Raw genomic sequence first — 22602 nt, 5'->3', positions numbered from 1 at the left:
CTTGAGTAAACCCTAACCCTTCAGGATCCCACGCTTGAGTAAACCCTAACCCCTACCCTAACCCATACCCTAGTGACAGCCATCTGCGAGTCCTCTTTCAAGCCCCAAAATCTTCGTATCTCCCTATAACCCTATGTTCTTACATTGAAGAGACTATGACATGCTTTTGTGACAGCCATCTGTGAGTCCTCCTTCAAGCACCAAAATCTTTGTATCTCCCTATAACCCTAAGGCATGTTTTTGTGACAGCCATCTGTGAGTCCTCCTTCAAGCACCAAAATCTTCGGATCCCCCTATAATCCTAACCCTCGTATCTCCCTATAACCCTATGGCATGTTTTTGCGACAGCCATCTGTGAGTCCTCCTTCAAAAACCAAAATCTTCGTATCTCCCTATAACCCTAACGTACCCTAACCCATACCCTCTGTGAGTCACCCTTCAAGCACCAAAATCTTCATATCTCACTATAACCCTAACCCTGTCCACAGTACTAGTACATTCATGATGCACAAAACACAGCATCCTAAAATCACTTGTACACCTGGGGACATGACTAAAGCAATGGAATGTATAAAAACCAGAGTGCACTCAGTAGAGGTTTCAAAACTGGTTTATTAACAAAAGACAACATTTTTACACAATTTTATCTTGCCATTCTACACATCCTACATGAGATCTAAAGTAGGCCACAAATAGGTCATTAGTTGAAGTTGGCCAAATGAGGGACCAGAGAGTGTGCGGAGTGAATTCAGGCAATGGTTTTGCAGCTGGTTCATCGAGTTCAAAGTTAGAGTGCTCTTTAGCCATCACAAAATTGTGTAGAATAACACACTCCTTCACCACATCATGCACTGCCTCCAATTTTAGATTAATGGCTGTGCCAAGAATGCACAATCTGGAGACAAAAATCCCAAGAGCACACTACAGTTCTTCGTGCCCTGGTCAGTCTGTAATTAAATATTTATCTTGTGTGGTCCAAGTCCCAGCTGGAGTATGGTTTCAGCAGCTTTTGGCACATTTTAAAGGCCTCATCCCAAACCATCACAAATAGCTGTGGCAGACCTTCAGTGTGGAGACGAGGCCATGGAAAGGGGAAATTAAAATCATGGACATGGGCTGTAGGTTGTATGGCAAAGTTTTTAAAGCCTGCAAGTCATTCCCCTGGCCAAATGCCCCAATGTCCACTGTAACAGACAGTCCGCATCTCCAATGGTCATGACTACAGTAAAAAAAACAAAAACTTTTGTAGTTATAGTACTCAGATCCAGTTCTTTTCAGTTTAACTATCCATATGGGATTCCCATCCAACACACCCAAAAAGTAGGTGAAATTGCAGACTGTCCAGAATTCTTCAACAATATCAAATCGACTTTTCCATAGTGGCCAGGGTCATAAATTCTAACCAGAGAAGGTCCCATAATGCCCAGCAGATATCCACAAATATTCCTGACAAGGTGGACATTCCAAGCCAGTACTGGAAGTGAAGTGAAGAAAGGGTTTCTCCAGTAGCCAGAAACTGCCAGAGAAAGAACAAAAATTAGTAATAGTTTGGCAAAGCATGGAAAATAACCAACAAAATATTACAACATCGCATTACAATAATTATGCATGCTTAAAAATCGTACATGGCAAAACAATTATGCAGACATTGCTTGCTAAATATTACACACCTTAATGTGACCAGGAGCCATTCCTCAGGAGGAATCACACAACAGAGCTTGTGTCCTGTCTCCAGATGGCTCCTTGAACACAAGCAAGCAAATCCATGAAGGTTTCTTGGGACATCCAAGTATAGTCACTCAATTTCACTAGGTTTCCCTGAAGCTCACTGTGGAAAGTGGTACGCTTCACAGCTCTCATGGACTTCAATAATCAGATGTCTCCAAAAACGTCACTGCCGCCATCTTTGCTATCTCTCCACCCCCCTTTGTGCTGTGTCTGACTTTTACATTTGCTTGCCAGCAATAATGTCCAGATTCAAGTTGTAGGGAAACTCTTCCAGCACAGATCCATGTTGACTAAGGAAGAAGCAAAAAATCGGAATACTTCAGCTGTTAACAGGGTCTATTATAAAGAATTCCCATAACATGCCCACTGGTGTCCCATTTGTGAAGTCTGTTTCAAGACTTTTGCTAGGATTTTCATCCTGTGAAATGTGACAGACAACACATACACCTAAAATACAAACACATGCAAAATTGCATGGAAAAGCATACAAACACTGTTTTTTGGCACCATGCACACACACACACTGAAGCATCTAAAAATTGCGGCGCTTACATGCATTTGCTGTTTGCATTTCAAGTGCTCACAAGAGGCTGCGCAAAAACACGCAAATGTGAAACTACCTTAACCGCTAACCCCTACCCCAACTCATTAACACAGTGATGAGGGACCAATTCCATCACATCAGACAGGTTCTGTTGTGCTGGTCACCTCTACCAACCCCAAGGGCAATTTCTCTCTCCCTCCCATACCCTTGTGGGCCATCTCTCATACCTCTATGGCATACAAAGATGGCAGCAGACTGAGTAAGCTTGCATGCACACTTATAGATCAGCAGTGGGGGTGTAGCATTTGTTGGTGTCACTTTTGACACCAATTGTCAATACTGCACAATGGGATAGTACTACCAGTAAGCACCATAGTTGTCCAGCTGAAGCAAATGAGGCAGCATATGGGACACTTGAAGCTACCATTAGCAGGGCAGAGACAGTCATACAAGCATCGCTGCGGCAGGTGTGTGGATGAGTCTAGCATCCAGGATACTGCCGGGATATCTGGGTGAAATTGCAGCATCTGTGTACAGAATAGTGCATCTTCCTTTACAAGGCATCTTGGATGCGGCTACTGCTGCAACATGCATTTATTATCATTGATAGCAGATAAATTTGGCCATATTTAGCATCTGAATATATTCGAGAAACACTACACCCCCATCACTATACTAGAGGCAAACAAGCACGTAAAACTTTCACTACATTTTATTTGTGGAAAGAGTGATTACAGTTAAGCCAAAGACATTTAATACACAAACAAGATACAAGGAAAAAAACAGCAGTTATCAGCCCTGGTTACATTTTAAAGCATTCTACCTGTGAAGAAAGATAAAACAATTATAACAAATATTGCACAATACAATATACTATAAAAGGTAAATGGTGTGTTTGGCTATATAGTACAGAAAGGTGACTGCATCGGTGTAATAGCATCTATTTCTCATATGTATTATGTATAGATATTGTAAATACAAAAGGTGTGAACACCACTGTAATGGTGCATATGTAGTCTATATATTGTGTTTATAGTATACAAAGACATACCGATGGGTAAGCCCCAATGAGGACAGTGTTGCTGATATATGTAAAGCACTATGGAATTAATGGCGCTGTACAAGTGAATAAAGTTTGTAGTAACACAAATCATTTCTTTTCTTAATTCAGTGTACACTCAAGAGTCTTTGGGCTTAATCTAAAGGAAAATATGGGTGTCACGGGGTCCTTCTACAAAACCACACTATCAGAGCGAGGGAAGTGTGAACAATCCCAAAACCTTTATTATAGGCAAAACCAAAAGGTCCATAAACAATCTACCACACTGAGAATACAATAGTCCAGAACAAATATGCAGTTCACTAACAGGATGAATGTCAAAGGAGATGAGAATCCAATAATATAGTAGACAGTGGATAAAATAGGTCCATATGCTTCACTTTCTCTCTCTGATGTGCCGTCTTCACATGATCATCACCACACACACAAACTGACTTGTCCAGCCCCTGTCCTCCACAGCCCCCTCCTTATGTCCAGGGGTAGTCAGACAAGTTGGGGTGATTTTCTGGACTCCCAGATATGACAAAGGAGCCTTGTGGCTTCAGAAACTACAGGGGGTCATCAAGAGACATACATACAGTCAGGCTGTAGACATACAAAGCAACAAGAAAAACACCAAAATCAGCGAAATCAAAATATATACAAAATGATATCCACATAGCCCATCACAACCTCTCACCCCATAATAAGAGACCATGCCATGAGGTCTAGACAGGCCTCTGGCCTGCTAATTTTACTCCACATTGATCAAATCATTTATAATTACTTGTACAGTGGCAGGGGTAGGTCAGCCTGGGGATCCTATGGTTCTTCTTGTCGAGACAGTCAAACAGCATTCTGGTGTTGGCTTCCCTGCTTATATTGGATGGAGAAGCTGTAGGATTGTAAGGATAAGTTCCACCACAGCAATCTTCCATTCTCCCCAGATACGCGCTTCAGCCATGTGAGGGGGTTGTCTGTACCATTTGTAAAGTCTCTGCCATACAAGTATGGCTGCAATATTTTTTAGCACCCATACGATGGCAAGGCACTCCTTTTCAATAGTGGCATAGTCAAATTCCCAATCCAGTTGTTTCCAACTGGCAAAAGCAACAGGATGTTCTTCTCGGGTGGCATTCACTTGGCCAAGTACTGTCCCAATTCCAAAGGTGGCTGCATCTTTCTGCACAAGGAACCTGTGCTTATAATCAGAGGCAGCCAAGACAGGAGCAGTGATGAGGGCGGTCTTTAATGCTGAAAAGGCATCCTTACATGCAGTCGTCCATGTCGCAATCTGATACATGTTCTTGCGGGTCAGGTCGGTTAAGGGCTTAGCCAAGGTGCAGAAGTTAGAAACTAATTTGCGATAGTAACCAGCAGTTCCTAAAAATGCAAGTACCTGCTTTTTATTCTGGGTTCTACACTAGTTGCTTATGGCTTCCACCTTGGGAGGCTCAGGCCTTAGGGATGGCTGAGGTGCAATACCTTGGGCATAGAGTAGGGGGTGGGACCCTATTTGGCACTTATCTTGGTGAATGGTCAGTCCTGCAGTAAGGATACAGTCTAGCACTATGCCCAAGTGTTTAAGATGTTCCTCCCAGGCGGTGCTAAAAATGGCAATGTCATCCAAGTAAGCACAGGCAAAGTCCTGACATAGATTGACTGTTAGAACAACCAACCAGTCTCTGGAAAGTAGCAGGAGCAGTTTACATCCCAAAGGGCATTCTCAGGAACTCAAAAAAACACAAATGGAGTAAGGAAGGCCAAGCGCCCTCCGTTAGGGATATCTGCCAGTTCCCCTTGCTCAAGTTTAACGTGGTCACAATTTGGGCACTGGCCAGACAATTTAATAGATCACCAATCCTGGCCATGAGGTAAGCAACACTCTTGGTAGCATCATTTAATCATCTGTAATCAACACAGAATCGTGTCGTACAATCCTTCTTGGGGACTAGGATGACAGGAGAGGCCCAAGAACTGAGATGGATGAATAACTCCCAGTCTTTTCATCTCCTCCAGTTCATTTTTATCATACCTTGAACAGCCTCTGGAATCCAGTAGGCAGCCTGCTGGATGGAGCATTGTCTGGGGGTTTCCACATGGTGGCTGATGAGAGTAGTCGTCCCCAGCATTGACAGGAAAGCAGCAGCCCTCAGTACTGCAAAAATATCGTCCTTTTGTATATCCGATAAATGGGAGCCCAGAGGGACTTATTCCTGTGATCCTCCCACTTGGGCAGCATAGAAAAGATCATAGCGACACTCATTGCCGGCGCTATCACTAGGGGGTTGACAGACAGCTAGACCAGGCAGACATCAGTCATGGTAGTCTTTCAGCATGTTAACGTGGATGGTTTTCTGTTGTCGACTACTAGAGTCCAGAGCCAAAACATAGTTAGGCTCATTAATTTTCTTGACAACCTGATAAGGGCCTTCCCACACTGCTTGAAGCTTATTGGCTGGGGAAGAAGTTATCATGAGCACTTGTTGTCCTTCCATTAATTCCCAGTTCCTCACATTATGGTCATGCCAAGATTTTTTGGTTTGTCTAAAGAACATCAGCAAATGGCCAGTCCAAAGTAGCTAGCTGGGAGAAAGTCTCTAACTCTAAAACATAGGGAACGATGGGCATTCTGGTATCGGAAATCTCTCCCTCTAAATTAAATGTTCTTTCAGAAGAGTGAGGTCCACAGACCTTCTGGCTAAGCAGTAGTTTGAAGGGAGAGAACCCTGTGGACTCTTGGGGAACCTCCCAATAGGCGAAAAGGAGATGTGGCAGGTACTTTTCCCAGTCTCTCAACATCAGCAAGAACCCTTACCACATTTTTCAAGGTTCCATTAAAGTGTTCACATAGTACATTGGTCTGCAGGTGGTGTGAATGGCTCTAACACCACAGGTATGCCATATGGACTGGACCAGATATGACATGAACTGAGGGCCTTGAGCCCATAATATTTCACTAGGAAACCCTACACGGGTAAAGATGGTAGCAAGGGCCTCGGCTACCTTTACTGCTGTAAAACTGGACAGGGCCAAAGCTTCAGGATACCTAGTGGCATAGTCCACCACGGTCAGGATATATTTTTTCCAAGACCACCTGGGGTGGGCCAGAAGACCTGTGATGTCGACAGCTACACGTTGAAATACTTCAATTATGGGCAGGGATTGCAGGGGTACCTTATGTCGAGCTCCCAGATGACACATTGGCTGACACACATCGCAGGTGCGGCAATAATTGGCTACTGAGTGCAAGATGCCAGGCCAGTACAAACTTTAGGCAAGTCAATTTTCAGTCCTTTTCCTCCCTTGATGCCCACCCAAGGGGATGTCATGGGCCAGTTAGAGTAGCTGTGCCCTGTACTTCTGAGGGACAAGGAGTTGCCTGGTCGTTGCATCAGGGTTGTCCTGGTCAATGACCTTTGTTACACAACAGTGCAGTCAGTTTTCTTCAGTGAAGCCATCCCCATTATCTCCCATGTGCCCATTTTCTGCCTTTCACCTAAGGGCTGCTAAGGTAGTGTCACCCTCTATTTCTCTCAAAGACTCCGCTCTGTCCCAAGACTCTCCCAATGTAGTAGCAGCAAACATATCGCTTACCGACTGATGCGATTCATGGGGATTGCTCCCTGGTGAGATACGGATGATGTAGTGCTTAAACCTCCTGTAGTTGGGTGGCTGCTCCCACAAATTGGCACTGTAACTCCCCAATGTCGTTCCCAAGGAGGATATCTACAGGAAGTCCTCCCATAACTCCAATCAGGGCCGGATTAAGGTTGGTGGGGGCCCCTGGGCAGAAAATCTGGTGGGGGCCCCCATATCATTAACATTTTAGCCATAACAGTAGAGCGCGAACTGTAGCACTCAGATGTACAATCGAATCTTATCCTCTTGTTCTGCCACATTCAGGTTTACAGTACTACAATAGAGATACAGTCCAGGATAACTCAAAGCAGTCCAATTATAGACAGAAAGAGTTACTCACATTTTTTTATTGAACCCAATGTTAAGACAGCCAAGGAATAATAAAAATGCAGAAAGGGAAAGTTTTCACCGGCAGCAATTGTTGCTAACTACTGTATAACAATATGCTCTCTATTGTATTATCTCCGGAGTACAGCTCCCCCCCCACGCAAGGGTATACAGCTCTTGCCCCCTACAAGGGTATACAGGCAGCTTTCCCCCCCATGGGAATACAACTCCCCCCCCAACGGGTATACAGGCAGCTGTCCCCCCCCCAGGTAATACAGTTCTCCAATGTTTCGTCTTTATACAGTTCCCTCCTCCAGGTATACAGGCCCAAATGTACAGCTCCCCTCTCGCGCATACAGCTCCCCCGATCAATATATAGCTAGCTGAAGCCTGGAGGCAAGGGGGTTAATCACCGTGGCGCTGCAGAGTTGATTGGCGGGTACACAGCAGGCGGCGGGCGCACGATGCTCGTGAACGCGGCGAGCAGGCAGAGGAGATCCACAGGACAGGAGGCGTGACAGGAGAGGAGGCGTGACAAAGAACAGAGAAAAAAGAAAACAGAGAAAGAAAGAACAGAGAGAGAAAGAAAGAATGGAAAGAAAGAACAGAGAGAGAGAGAGAGAGAGAGAGAGAGAGAGAGAGAGAGAGAGAGAGAGAGAGAGAGAGAGAGAGAGAGAGAGAGAGAGAGAGAGAGAGAGAGAGAGAGAGAGAGAGAGAAAAAAAAAAAAAAAAACAAAAAAAAAAAAAAAAAAGATTAGAGAGATAAAGAAACAGAGATAGAAAGATTCTATAAAGATACTATAGCAGCCCGGCTCCCACTGTAGTGCCCACCTGAGCCTCCCGATGCAGGAAATATAACGATCCGCTCACATGGCCGACATCCCCAAGTTCAAGGCGATCCTGCTGTCCGCGCTGTTGGAGGAGGACATGGTGATGGATCTGAAGCCTTCCCTAAAGTGCCTCCATGGTTCCGTCACAATCTCCTCCTGAAATTACCTAATTTCCGGGCAGCTTCTAGCACGTCACTTCCGGTGGAACGTCACATGCGAATTTTAAAGTGCTCCTAGGGGCTCCGCCGTGTACTCCTGTGTCCGCACGAAAAGTAAGATCCCAGCCGGGGCAGTATCTCTCTCAAAATCGGGACTGTCTCGCTGGGAGGTATGAATGCTCCCCACCATACACCTTGTACACATATGGCACCGCATACATCATACACACACGGTTCCGCTTTTTATGCCTCATACACACAGCTCCGTTCTGTACACCTTGCACACACACACACTGCTCAACTCAGTACACACATGGCTCCACTCCGCAAACCTCGTACACATGCGGTTCCGCTCCACACACCTTGCACACACGCAGCTCCGCTCCATACACACACGTGGGGCTCAGCTCCGTACACATGCGATCCGCTCAGTACACCTCACACACTCGCGGCTCTGCTCCGTACACCTCATACACACACACGGCTCCACTCCGTACACCTTGTACACACGTCTCTGCTATATCCACCCTGTAAACCCTCCCTGATCCTACCCAAACTTCACCTCATCCAGGACGATGAGAACCAGCACAGACAGCAGAGTCCTGCATAAACCAAGGGCTGATACTGGGGGAACATTATACTGTGTATGGGGGGGATGGCGGTACTGGGGGAACATTATACTGTGTGGGGGATGGCAGTACTGTGGGAATATTATACTGTGTGAATATTATACTGTGTGGGGGTGACGGTAGTGGGGAACATTATACTGTATGTGGGGGGATGGTGATACTGTGGGAACATTAAACTGTATGTGGGGACGTGATACTGTGGGAAAATTATACTGTATGTGGGGACAGGAAAGGGACATTGCAATATGTGTTTTGTTACTTCCTGTTTTCCATACTTGGGTCACATGTACAAGGAACAAAATGCTATGATTCTTAGAAAGTGACAACAAAAAAGCACCAAGATAGTCTCAGCTCTGAAAAGGTTACTGCCCCCTCTGCCCAGTAATGGGGAATCTCCAGCACCGACCTCCACCTGCAGATCCGCACTCCACATAGAGAATAATGGGGCCTCCAGCACCGACCTCCACCCGCAGATCCGCACTCCACATAGAGAATAATGGGGCCTCCAGCACTGACCTCCACCCACAGAGCCACACTCCACATAGAGAATAATGGGGCCTCCAGCACCGACCTCCACCTGCAGATCCGCACTCCACAGAGAATAATGAGGCCTCCAGCACCGACCTCCACCTGCAGATCCGCACTCCACATAGAGAATAATGGGGCCTCCAGCACCGACCTCCACCCGCAGAGCCACACTCCACATAGAGAATAATGGAGCCTCCAGCACCGACCTCCACCCGCAGAGCCGCACTCCACAGAGAATAATGGAGCCTCCAGCACCGACCTCCACCCGCACTCCACATAGAGAATAATAGAGCCTCCAGCACCGACCTCCACCCGCAGAGCCGCACTCCACATAGAGAATAATGGAGCCTCCAGCACCGACCTCCACCCGCAGAGCAGCACTCCACATAGATAATAATGGGGCCTCCAGCACCGACCTCCACCCGCACTCCACATAGAGAATAATGGAGCCTCCAGCACCGACCTCCACCCGCAGAGCCGCACTCCACATAGAGAATAATGGAGCCTCCAGCACCGACCTCCACCCGCAGAGCCGCACTCCACATAGAGAATAATGGGGCCTCCAGCACCGACCTCCACCCGCATAGCCGCACTCCACATAGAGAATAATGGAGCCTCCAGCACCGACCTCCACCCGCACTCCACAGAGAATAATGGAGCCTCCAGCACCGACCTCCACCCGCAGAGCCGCACTCCACATAGAGAATAATGGGGCCTCCAGCACCGACCTCCACCCGCATAGCCGCACTCCACATAGAGAATAATGGAGCCTCCAGCACCGACCTCCACCCGCACTCCACATAGAGAATAATGGAGCCTCCAGCACCGACCTCCACCCGCAGAGCCGCACTCCACATAGAGAATAATGGAGCCTCCAGCACCGACATCCACCCGCAGAGCCGCACTCCACATAGAGAATAATGGAGCCTCCAGCACCGACCTCCACCCGCAGAGCCGCACTCCACATAGAGAATAATGGAGCCTCCAGCACCAACCTCCACCCGCAGAGCCGCACTCCACATAGAGAATAATGGGGCCTCCAGCACCGACCTCCACCCGCATAGCCGCACTCCACATAGAGAATAATGGAGCCTCCAGCACCTACCTCCACCCGCACTCCACATAGAGAATAATGGAGCCTCCAGCACCGACCTCCATCCGCAGAGCCGCACTCCACATAGAGAATAATGGAGCCTCCAGCACCGACCTCCACCCGCACTCCACATAGAGAATAATGGAGCCTCCAGCACCGACCTCCACCCGCAGAGCCGCACTCCACATAGAGAATAATGGAGCCTCCAGCACCGACCTCCACCCGCAGAGCCGCACTCCACATAGAGAATAATGGAGCCTCCAGCACCGACCTCCACCCGCAGAGCCGCACTCCACATAGAGAATAATGGAGCCTCCAGCACCAACCTCCACCCGCAGAGCCGCACTCCACATAGAGAATAATGGGGCCTCCAGCACCGACCTCCACCCGCATAGCCGCACTCCACATAGAGAATAATGGAGCCTCCAGCACCTACCTCCACCCGCACTCCACATAGAGAATAATGGAGCCTCCAGCACCGACCTCCATCCGCAGAGCCGCACTCCACATAGAGAATAATGGGGCCTCCAGCACCGACCTCCACCCGCAGAGCCGCACTCCACATAGAGAATAATGGGGCCTCTAGCACCGACCTCCACCCGCAGAGCCGCACTCCACATAGAGAATAATGGGGCCTCCAGCACCGACCTCCACCCGCACTCCACATAGAGAATAATGGAGCCTCCAGCACCGACCTCCACCCGCAGAGCCGCACTCCACATAGAGAATAATGGGGCCTCTAGCACCGACCTCCACCCGCAGAGCCGCACTCCACATAGAGAATAATGGGGCCTCCAGCACCGACCTCCACCCGCACTCCACATAGAGAATAATGGAGCCTCCAGCACCGACCTCCACCCGCAGAGCCGCACTCCACATACATGGCTGCTCTCAGTGCTCTGTGCTGTGCGCACAGGACCTGTGATGAGGTCACAGGAGGGGAGGAGACAGGGGTCACATGATCGGGGGCCCTGACACCTTACCTCCTGTGATCTCATCACAAGCCTTTGCACGCTACCAGCAGCATCAGCGTTCACGCTACTTGTAGATGCTGCTGGTAGCAATAAAACATAATGCCGCCCCCACGGTCACTGACTTTTAGGTGGGGAGAAGATGGAGTGCCATTGCAGCAGCCAGCAGGAATGTGGTGGGGCACCCCTTAGAAGCTCTTGTGGTGGGGGCCCCGGGGCTGGAGCCCCGCCTATAATCCGGCCCTGACTCCAATCCAACACAGTTTTTCTTCACAACCATAATCCAAATGCACAGAAGCTCGCTGTATACATTTGCAGGCACCCCCCACCAGGACAATGGGAATTCTCAGACCCTGGTGAATTGCCTCGGCTCAAACCACACAAGGGTCAGCGATAGTCAAGAATGCCCCAGTTTCTCTAAATCCTGACACTTTGTATCCATCAATAAAGACATCCTGCAGGTGGTGTTGCCGTTGCTCTGGGTAGCTAAAGGCCAAAGGCTGGAGTCCGTACACTCCAGGATGGGCATCTATGATGCAGTGGTCGGTGGTCCACTCTGGTGAGGGTCGTGGTAGCTCTTCCTCAGGCAGGATGGAGTGTACAAGATGCACTGGATGAGGTGGGTCTGCTTGGGGCTCCCTCTGAATCCTTGAAAGACAGCCAGACTGCAAATGTCCAGGTTGCCCACACCCATAACATCTATCTGTGATACCCCCAGGTAGTGGTCAAAACTGTTGGGGCCTAGGATTGTGAGGCATGATTATACCTAGTTGCAAGCCGATGACAAAGGGCAGATATAATTGGAGGGGGAGGGGGGCACGGGAGCAGGCCGTGGTTCATTGTCCAGAAGCCTCCGCCATTGCGGTCGGATAGTAAGAGCTTCATCAGCCAGGGCGGCAGCTCTATCCACGGTACACGGCGTGCGCTCCCAGACCCATTCCCGTACCTCTGCGGGGCACTTGGCAAGAAAGCGTTCTATAAGGAACACCTGTATAACATATTCCACAGTAAAGGTGTTTTCTGCTTCCAACCATCTCCGACATGCCTGGGACATCTTACGTGCATAAATCCTAAATGATCCCCCTGTGGTGCATGGGAAGTCTCGGAACTTGGCCCTCTATGAGTCTGGGGTGATAGCATGGTAATTCAGGATGGTCCACTTTACAATGTTATAATGCCAATTCCACTGTGCATCAATGGTTTGGTAAGCCACCGCCATGCTACCATTCTGGAGTCCCACTAACAAATGCATCCAGTAAGAGTGGGGAACCTCCACCACAGCACACTGCTACTCAAAAACCTTGAAGAACCCCTCAACATCTCTTAAAGCCTCATCAAATAGCTTAAACACTGTCCAAGTGATGCGTACAGGTTCCAGGAACGTTGGGGTTACACTCCACATTGCGTTACTCCCCGTTTCAAGCTACATTGCTTCACATCTCTGCTGTGCCCGTCAGGCAGCCTCCTCCTTGTACTCCTGAGAGACGCCTGGGCCCAGAACCACCATCTCTTCTTCACACCACATGAACCACTGGGTTTTTTGGATGAAGATCCCTGTCTCCAGTGCTCATCATTCAGACATCTGGGAGGAGGTGGCTGGGCTAGCGCCCACCAGTAGGTCAATTAAGGATTCTTTAGTCAGTCCCTGGTAATTCAGGGCCAGGTCTCTGGCTCTCATGTAAGCTGGATACAGTCCAATTTCTGTACTCATTCTGTGGGTGGTTCTCCATTGGGCTACACTCTGTTTATCCCACCACTGCCACCAGTTGTCATGGGGCCCTTCTCCAATACCACACAATCAACAGAGCAAGGGAAGTGTGAACAATCCCAAGACCTTTATTATAGGCCAAAACCTAAAGGTCCATCAACAATCCACCACACTGAGGATACAATAGTCCAGAACAGATATGCAGTTCAGTAACAGGATGAGTGTCCAAGTAGATGAGAGTCCAATAATCTAGCAGACAGAGGATAAAATAGGCTCATATGCTTCCCCTTTTCTGACGTGCCCCATAGGCATCATGCTATAACTAGCGTTCCTGCGGGTCGGGTGACTGGGGTCACTAAAATATCACCCGACCCGCAGATACAGGACAACATGCAGTTAAGCCCAGGGGGGGGGTGGCTTTGCACCCATGTGGTTAGGATCACTCTGATTGGCTGTTTCACTTTTAACAGTCAGAGCGATAGTAATATTTCATCAATGAAAATTGATGAAATATTACAATCCAGCCATGGCCGATGCTGCGCTAGCATCAGACATGGCTGGAGACACTAACATGACCCCCCACACACACGGCTGGTGGGGGCGATCGGCCCCTGCCACGGACTGACTGCAGCGATGGGTCACGCAGTCACAATCTACTTCCCCTCCCCTTCCCTCCTGTCCCCCACACTGTCCGATCCCCCCCTCACCCTCCCCGGTACCTCCCCACTGTCCGATCCCCCCCTCACCCTCCCCGGTACCTCCTATGTCACGCTTTGCCTCCCAGTGTCCCACCATCCCTCCTGCATGGGTGCCGCCATCTTGGAAAAAGGCGGGCGCATGCGCCTGCCAGCATTTCCCAGCTGCAGATTCATTTTTTTTTTAAATTTTGATCACTGTGATAAACTCTCAGTGATCAAAATAAAAATAAGGAAACCACCGCCCCCTTATCACCACCATAGGAAGGCACATGTAATAAAATTTGTATTTTGCAATTAGGGCTAGGGTTAGGGTTGGAAATAGGGTTAGGGTTGGAAATAGGGTTAGGGTTGGAAATAGGGTTAGGAATAGGTTTAGGGGTGGGTTGGCATTGGGATTAGGGAAAGGCTTGTGGTTAGGGGTGTATTGGGGTTAGGGGTGTGTTGTGGTTAGGATTGTAGATAGAATTGAGGGGTTTCCACTGTTTAGGCACATCAGGGGGTCTCCAGATGCGACATGGCGCCACCATTTAATCCAGCCAATTTTGCGGTCAGACAGTCAAAACAGTGCTCCCTCCATTCCGAGCCCCGACATGTGCCCAAACAGTGGTTTACCCCCACATATGGGGTATCAGTATACTCCGGAAAATTTGCACAACAACTTTGGGGGTCTAATTTCTCCTGTTACCCTTGGAAAAATAAAAGATAGGTGGCATAAAAAAAAAAAAAAATAAAAAAATTTTGGACAAAAAAAAGTGATTATTTTCACACCTGGGCAATATAAAATTCTGTGAAGCACTTGGGGGTTCAAAGTGCTCACCACACACCTAGATAAGTTCCTTGGGCGGTCTAGTTTCCAAAATGGGGTTACTTGTGGGGGGGAGGGTTTCCACTGCTTACGCACATCAGGGGCTCTGCAAACGTAACATGACACCCACTGACCATTCCATCAAGTCGGCATTTCAAAATGTCACTACTTCCCTTCCGAGCCCCGACGTGTGCCAAAACAGTGGTTTACCACCACATATGGGGTACCATCGTACTCGAGACGAACTGGACAACAACTTTTGGGGTCTACTTTTTCCTGTTACCCTTGTTAAAATAAAATAGTGGGCTAAAAAATTTTGTAACCGCAAAAAATGATTGTAACGCAGAGCCGTGAAACTATAAAGTGCTGAAGAACTTGGAGGTTCAAAGTGCTCACCACACATCTAGATTAGTTCCTTGGGTGGTCTAGTTTTCTAAATGGGGTCACTTGTGGGGGGGGGGGGTGTTCCTCTGTTTAGTCGCATCAGGGGCTTTGCAAACGTAACATGATGCCCGCAGACCATTCTATCAAGTCGGCATTTCAAAAACTTCACTACTTCCCTTCCATGCCCCAACGTGTGCCCAAACAGTGGTTCCCCCCTCATATGGGGTACCAGCATACTCAGGACAAACTGGACAACAACTTTTTGGGTCCATTTTATCCTGCTACCTATGTGAAAATGAAAACATTGATGCTAACGGAAATTTTTTGTTGGAAAAATTAAACTGTCCATTTTTTCCTTCCATGTTGCTTTAGTCCCTGTGAAGCACCTGAAGGGTTAATCTTCATGAATGTAGTTTTGAGTCGCTTGAGGGGTGCAGTTTTTTTAGAATGGTGTCACTTTTAGGTATTTTCTGCCATATAGACCCCTCAAAGTGACTTCAAATGTGACGTGGTCCCCAAAAAAAAAAAAAAATTTAGTAAATTTTGCTGTAAAAATGAGAAATTGCTGGTCAACTTTTAACCCTTATAACATCCTAACCAAAAAAAATTTTGAATCCAAAATTGTGCTGATGTGAAGTAGACATGTGGAAAAATGTTAGTTACTAACTATTTTGTGACACCTAACTCTGGTTTAAAAGAATAAAAATTCAAAATTTGCTAAATTTGCCAAATTTCCGTTTTTTTGACACAAAGTCAAAAAATGACCTAAATTTACCACTATCATGAAGCTCAATATGTCACGAAAAAACAAACATTCTCCGAATCGCTAGGATCCTGAGTCACTACCTCATAAAGGGACACTGGTCAGAAATGCAAAAAATGGCCAGGTCATTAAGGTCAAAATAGGCTGGTCATGAAGGGGTTAAGGAACTACAGGGGGTCATCAAGAGACAGATACAGTCAGGCTGTACACATACAAGGCAACAAGAAAAACAATATGAAAATCAGTGAAATAGAAATCTAAACAAAATGATATCCACATATCATATCACAACCGAGTGTGCAATATATTGTATGAATTACTAAAGGAAGACCGAGGAGTGCATCACATTATATGTAGGACTATGGGGAGCCATTTCTACAACATGGAAGGCTATGTAGAAGGATTGATAATGTTTGGAAGGCTTTGAGAACTCCTTTATGGAGGACTCTGTTGAGGGCGTTCACACAGTGCAAAGTGGTGTGGGGGGCATTAGCCTGCATTAATAGCTGTGTGTCCCAGGTGTACTGGGGTCACCATGCAATGCCAATGTAGTTAAGGGGGTACAGTGTGGGGGGGGGGGGGGTCACACTGTGTGGATAAATAGATTTAAAGTTTATTTGTTTTTGGCTCTATGGCTGAAACTCAATACCATGGATATTCACAGCAAATTTATTAAATAAAAAATGATTATATATATTGACCATTAATTATGTTGGAGACAGATGTAGGCTTACCATACTGATTTTTATAAATAAATCTATATTAAAAATTAAAGGGGTTGTCCACTACTTTACATTAACTCCCCAATGTATACACCGGGGCCCCTAAAGATTTTTGTAAATACCTTATTGTTAGCATGGTGGTCAGGTGAGGAATGTCTCCAGGAGTGGACCCTCTGGATCGTGGCACCAAGGGGCCTTGGGCGAGCCGCCAGGTGGAGCCAACCCCTATACAGGGATCATTAGATGCAGGCCCAGGGATTAGAGTACAACGATAGCTGGTACTGAAAGGGGCAGCTCAGAACAGACTGGAGCAAGACCATGGGACTACAGGAGAAGGAACCGGAGTAGGCCCACAGGACTAAACCACAGACAGTAGGACAGAGCAGGGATTTGGAGGACAGGTCCAGAGTAGGACTGCGGGACTGGACTACAAACAGCCAGGACACAGAAGGACCGGAGTAGGACTGCAGGACTGGACCACGGACAGCAGGACAGAGCAGGGACACGGAAGACAGGATTGGAGTAGGACTGCGGGACTAGATCATAGACAGCAAGACAGAGCAGGGACACGGAAGACAGGACCGGAGTAGGCCTGCAGGACTGGACCACAGACACGGGTGACGGGACTGGAGTAGGACTGCCGGAGACAAGTGTGGCAAAGGTGAGAAGCAATGGTAGCAACAGGGGCCTAATGTGCTATGAAACATGAAGATCAGAAACCTCCATTACAGGAGGGTGGCCTGATATGCCCCTGCCTGGTCCCCCATTGGTCCAGCGGTGCTTCCGGGTCAGGGTACCGCCGGAGCGCAAGAGACAGGCAGGAGGCACAGCCACGGCCTATGGCGCATGCAGAGACAAGAGAAGATGCCGCGGCTGCCAGGCGGCATGGGGCTGTGATGCGGAAGCGGAGGCAGGGTAACCAGTGGTGGCATGACAGTACCCCCTCCCTTAAGCTTCCCTCCCTTGAGATTTGGAAAAAAATCTTCTGAGAATGCAGGGAGCATTGATATTCTCCCGGATTCCCAGGACCACTCCTGAAGGACCAAAGCCCCTCCAAAAAAATAAGAAAAAGGGTCCTACTTTTAACCTTTTTCATGGCGAGGATATCCTCCACCTCAAAGATATTATCTTTACCAACTGGCTGAGAAACAGGGTCAGGTATGGAGTGGAAGCGGTTCAGCACCACAGGTTTCAGAAGAGAGACATGGAAGGTGTTCTGGACTCTGAGCGACGCAGACAACCTCAACTTGTAGGCAAATTCATTGACACTTCCAAGAATTTCAAAAGGACCAATGTACCGCAGCCCCAACTTGAAACAGGGCAATATCAGCCAAATATATTTGGCTAAGAGCCAGACTTTGTCCCCTGTATGATACGGTGGAGGATCGAATCTCGTGTCAGCATAATTTTTCATCCGATCACCGGCCTTCTTGAATGATGTGTTGGTCTCAGCCCAGATTTTGGAAAACTGACAAGGAGTTGGCCACGGGTACCTCAGAGGCTGGGGTTACAGGAGGGGGAACACTGGGATGTCTGCCAAATACAATGAAAAATGGAGGCTTGAATGAGGATTGGCCAGTATGGTTGTTGTAGGCGAACTCTGCCCAGGGAAGCAGGTCAACCCAGTCGTTTTTGTAAGCGTTGGAAAAATGGCATAGGTACCCAGTCAACATCTGGTTGGTTCACTCCACCTGCCCATTGCACTGCGGATGGTAAGCAGAGAAGTCAAGTGAAAATGTTCATGAGCTTACAAAGTGCCCCCCAGAACTTGGAGGTGAAGTGAACTCCCCAGTCAGACACGATACATTGAGGTAGTCCATGGAGTCTGAAGATCTGATGGATAAAAACTTTGGCTAAATCAGGAGCCGATGGGAGACCGGACAGAGGGATGAATTGGGCCATTTGGAGAAACTGTCCACCACCACCAGGATTACTGTACAACCAGAAGAACAAGGCAAATCCATGATGAAATCCATGGCGAGGTGTTCCCAGGAAACCACAGGGAATGGCAAAGTAATCAATAAGCCGGATGTAAGTCATCGTGGCACTTTGTTCTTAGCAAAGGAGGAACAAAAGGCCACGATATCAGCCACATCTTGGCGAAGCGTAGGCCACCAGTAGTAAAGCGTGATGAGGATGAGTGTCTTCTTTGTTCCAGCATGACCAGCCAGTTTGGAGAAATGACCCCATAGTAGGACCTTTCTCTTGAGAATCTCAGGCACAAGGGTTTTGCCTGGAGGTGGAGAAAGCAAATTCACCGGAGCCACAGTGATGATTCTAGTGGGCTCAATAATGTGCAAAAGTTCCTCAGGGTTAGGGTGAGAGCGGAAATAGGCTTATTGTGGAAAAATGAGGAATAAAATTGCCTGTAGTAATTGGCAAATCCGAGAAGCCATTGTATAGCTTTTACCCCGACGGGACGAGGCCATTTGAGGATGGCAGTCAGTTTCTCGGGATCCAGCCTTAATACAGCGTCCGAGATAATGTAGCCCAGAAACGGCAGAGAGGTTTGCTCAAAGAGACATTTCTATAACTTGGCGTACAAGCAATTCTCCCAAAGACGCTGTAGCACCAGGCGAATACTCTGTGGGACAAAAGATCTGGTGAGAAAACAAGGATGTCGTCCAAGTAAACTACCACACCGGAGTGCAAGTGGTCCCAGAAGATCTCGGTGACGAACTCTTGAAACACAGCAGGTGCATTGCAGAGACCAAAGGGCATGACCAGGTACTCATAATGGCCGTCTCAAGTGTCGAAAACTGACTTCCACTCATCACCTGCTCGGATACAGATCAGATTATAGGCTCCCCTAAGGTCCAACTTGGAGAAAACCCAGGCCCCTCTGAGATGATCAAACAACTCCGGAATGAGTGGAAGAGGATACCTGTTCTTGATGGTAATCTCAGTCAAGCCCCTATTGTCAACGCACGGCCGCAGAGATCCATCCTTCTTTACAAAAGAAAAAGCCAGCTCCCGTGGGCAAAGAGGATTTTCAAATAAACACTTTGGCGAGGTTCTCCCGGACGTATTCAGGCATGGCTAAGGTCTCTGTGGGAGACAGTGGGTAGATTCTGCCCCTTGGGGGAGTTGAACAGGGGATCAATTCAATTGAATCGTACAGTTGGAAGGGACCTCATGGGTCATCTGGGTCAACCCCCTGCTCAAAAACAGGATTCGCTACATCATGGGCAGTCAAAAGGCGTGTGTGTGTGTGTGTGTGTGTGTGTGTGTGTGTGTGTGTGTGTGTGTGTGTGTGTGTGTGTGTGTGTGTGTGTGTGTGTGTGTGTGTGTAACCTCCATCTCCCTCTTATCAAAGACATCAGCATAGGAATTGTAGGCTGAAGGAAGGCCCACAAGGTCAGGGGGTGGCCGGGGAATGGCAGCAAGATGGACAGGAGTCAGGCAGCAATCCTGGCACAAGTGCCCCCAACAGAGTACCTCCCCCGAAGACCAGTCAAGGACTGGCTGGTGTGTCCTTAACCAGAGGAGACCAAGTAGAATCGCATGGGACAGCTTTAACAAAACATAAAAGGACATCTTCTCACGATGTAAGGCTCCGACTTGCAACTCTACTTCCTCAGTGACCAAGGTGACGGTCTCCTCCCAGAGAGGGTTCAGCCAGGACAGGGCCTCTCCTTCCAGATGGGACATAATGAAGACTACTTTGACCTGATCATAGGGATATTGCTGAGGCAACCATCAAAATGGAGGCTACACTGGTTTAAGAAGACCCTACAGAGTTTGGGGTCACCACTAAACCGATGGAGCTTAGCGAGGCAGGGCAATGGGACAGCTGCAGAAACAGGGGGCGGAGTCTGGACCGCAGTGGCCGACTGGAGGGCCACCAAATGGCTATCGACAGAGGTCTTATAACTTATAATATGGGCTTAAGTATCCCATTGCTGACCCAGCTCCTGTTGAAGACTGGCCAGCGGAGTCACAGTTCCAGGATCGGCCACCTGCAGGGCCAACAATTGGGAGTCCATGGACTTCGTGACAGACATTATGCATTCCTGGGTCTCCTGCAAGAAAAAAAAAAAAAAAAAGAAGAGCAACTCTTTGGGTGGCAGCAGGATTACTGGCGGGATCCATGGCCTGATCTTACTGTTAGCAAGGTGGTCAGGTGAGGAAAGCCTCCAGTAGTGGCCCCTCTGGATCGTGGCACAGAGAGGCCCTGGGCGAGCCGCCAGGTGGAGCTGACCTCTATCCAGGGATCGTTAGGAGCAGGCCCAGGGATTCGGGTACCACAATAGCCGGTACCAAGAGGGGCAGCTCAAAACACACTGGAGTAAGACCACGGGACTACAGGAGACAGAACCAGAGTAGGCCTGCAGAACTAAGCCATGGACAGTAAGACAGAGAAGGGATATGGAAGACAGGTCTGGAGTAGGACTGCAGGACTGGACCACGGACAGCAGAACGTAGCAGGGACACAGAAGACAGGACCAGAGTAGGACTGAGGGACTGGACCACAGACAGCGGGACGGAGCAGGGACACAGAAGACAAGACCGGAGAAGGACTGCAGGACTGGACCATGGACAGCAGGATGGAGCAGGGACATGGAAGACAGTACCAGAGTAGGACTGCGGGAGACAAGTGTGGCAAAGGTGAGAAGCAATGGTAGCAACAGGGGCCTAATGTGCTATGAAACACGAAGATCAGGTGCCTCCATTACAGAAGGGCGGCCCGATATGCCCCTGCCTGGTCTCCCATTGGTCCGGCGTTGCTTCCGGGTCAGGGCACCACAAAAAGCACAAGAGACAGGGAGGAGGTGCAGCCACAGCCTATGGTGCATGCAGAGACACCGGCAGCTGTGGACCTGCCAGGAGAGGCCACCGCAGCTGCCGGGCGGCGAGGGGCTGAAACGCAGGAGCAGAGGCAGGGTGAGTATCCGGTGGTGGCATGACACTTATGCTGCCTGTACTGCCTGTGAGCGGCACTATGCCGGTGGTCAAGTCCGGGTCACGTGACCCCCAGGCTCCAGCTGCTGCTAAAAGCCACTGACTAATGCTGGGATACTGAAAAGCTGGGTGAATATAATATATATATATATATATATATATATATATATATATATATATATATATATATATATATATATATATATACTCCATAAGTTCCATTTACTATTTGTTTGTTTTTTCTTGAAAAGCAAAATAAGCCTAAAAGTTTTCCATTACCTTTGAGTGAATTATCAATTTAAGGGTTTGTGATATGCCAGTGGAAGAAGTCCATCCCAATAATCTGTCGAATTGTGGCACTAATCACAGTTTCAACTTCCTGCAGTTGTGCATTTACATGTGCCGAACACCATTTTCCGGTGACTTGTCTATGGGGCCGAGTGCTAGACGTATGTCATGTCTATGGGGCATCAGGGTGAATGACCATCTCCCTTGCACTGCAATTCTCAAGAGGAACAAGAGACTCAACTCTGCTGCAAGTCCCACTAATGGCTACAAGAAATCTTTTATCACACAGCCATAAAAGTGAAAAATTAACCATTTTATTTGGGAGGGAAGAGCAGTGGGGTGAAATGCAAATTCATAGGACATTCAATATTCTTGGATCCTTACCCAGTGGCTTTTTCACACATTGGTAACCAGTGCACTTTACAGGTTATCTTTTTATGTTCAAATTGCCTCTTCAGAGAGAAGGACTTGAACTCTATAGCGCCACCTGTTAGTAGTAGCAATCCTACAAGTCACAATTAAGCCATATTGCAAGACTTGTTAAAGGGTTATGTGGTGATATCACTTATTAGGTACTGGGAATTAATCAGGAAAACACTGAACATTAGGGTCATAGAAAAAGCGTGTCCCTGCAATCACTTACAAGTTACCTGTGTGAGGTAGGATATTTGGCCATGTTTGATTTATGATCTAGATATGGATGATCACTTTACATCCTTGGCTACCTTGGGCAATTAAAGCACTAGATAGAACACTTTATTTTCACATCTGTATAGTTTTTTCACACTATTTGCACTTTATTTGCCTTAGGCATATTAACCCTTATGGGCGTTCCTGTGTGTT

General features: G+C 48.0%; 1 long non-coding RNA gene across 5 annotated transcripts in view; it reads right to left on the bottom strand.

Moving 5' to 3' along the window:
* Nucleotides 1-594: 594 nt before the first annotated feature.
* LOC141077918 (uncharacterized) overlaps nucleotides 595-22602 on the bottom strand; it is a 43075-nt gene continuing 21067 nt past the window's right edge. For 4 of the 5 annotated variants that reach the window (XR_012227619.1, XR_012227616.1, XR_012227618.1 and 1 more), the window contains 2 exons: nucleotides 1671-2018; nucleotides 595-1516 (listed from right to left, as the gene is read on the bottom strand). This is a non-coding gene — a long non-coding RNA (uncharacterized lncRNA). Of the gene's footprint in view, nucleotides 1517-1670; nucleotides 7450-22602 lie in introns of those variants that run through there. The other variant, XR_012227615.1, reaches the window with a different exon arrangement.

Source organism: Dendrobates tinctorius, unplaced genomic scaffold (assembly GCF_039654945.1).
Source record: "Dendrobates tinctorius isolate UK_male_01 unplaced genomic scaffold, ASM3965494v1 ptg000473l, whole genome shotgun sequence".
NCBI lineage: Eukaryota > Metazoa > Chordata > Amphibia > Anura > Dendrobatidae > Dendrobates > Dendrobates tinctorius.
Note: the sequence above shows the minus strand (reverse complement) of the source record. Positions and strands in the feature narration are given on the sequence as shown.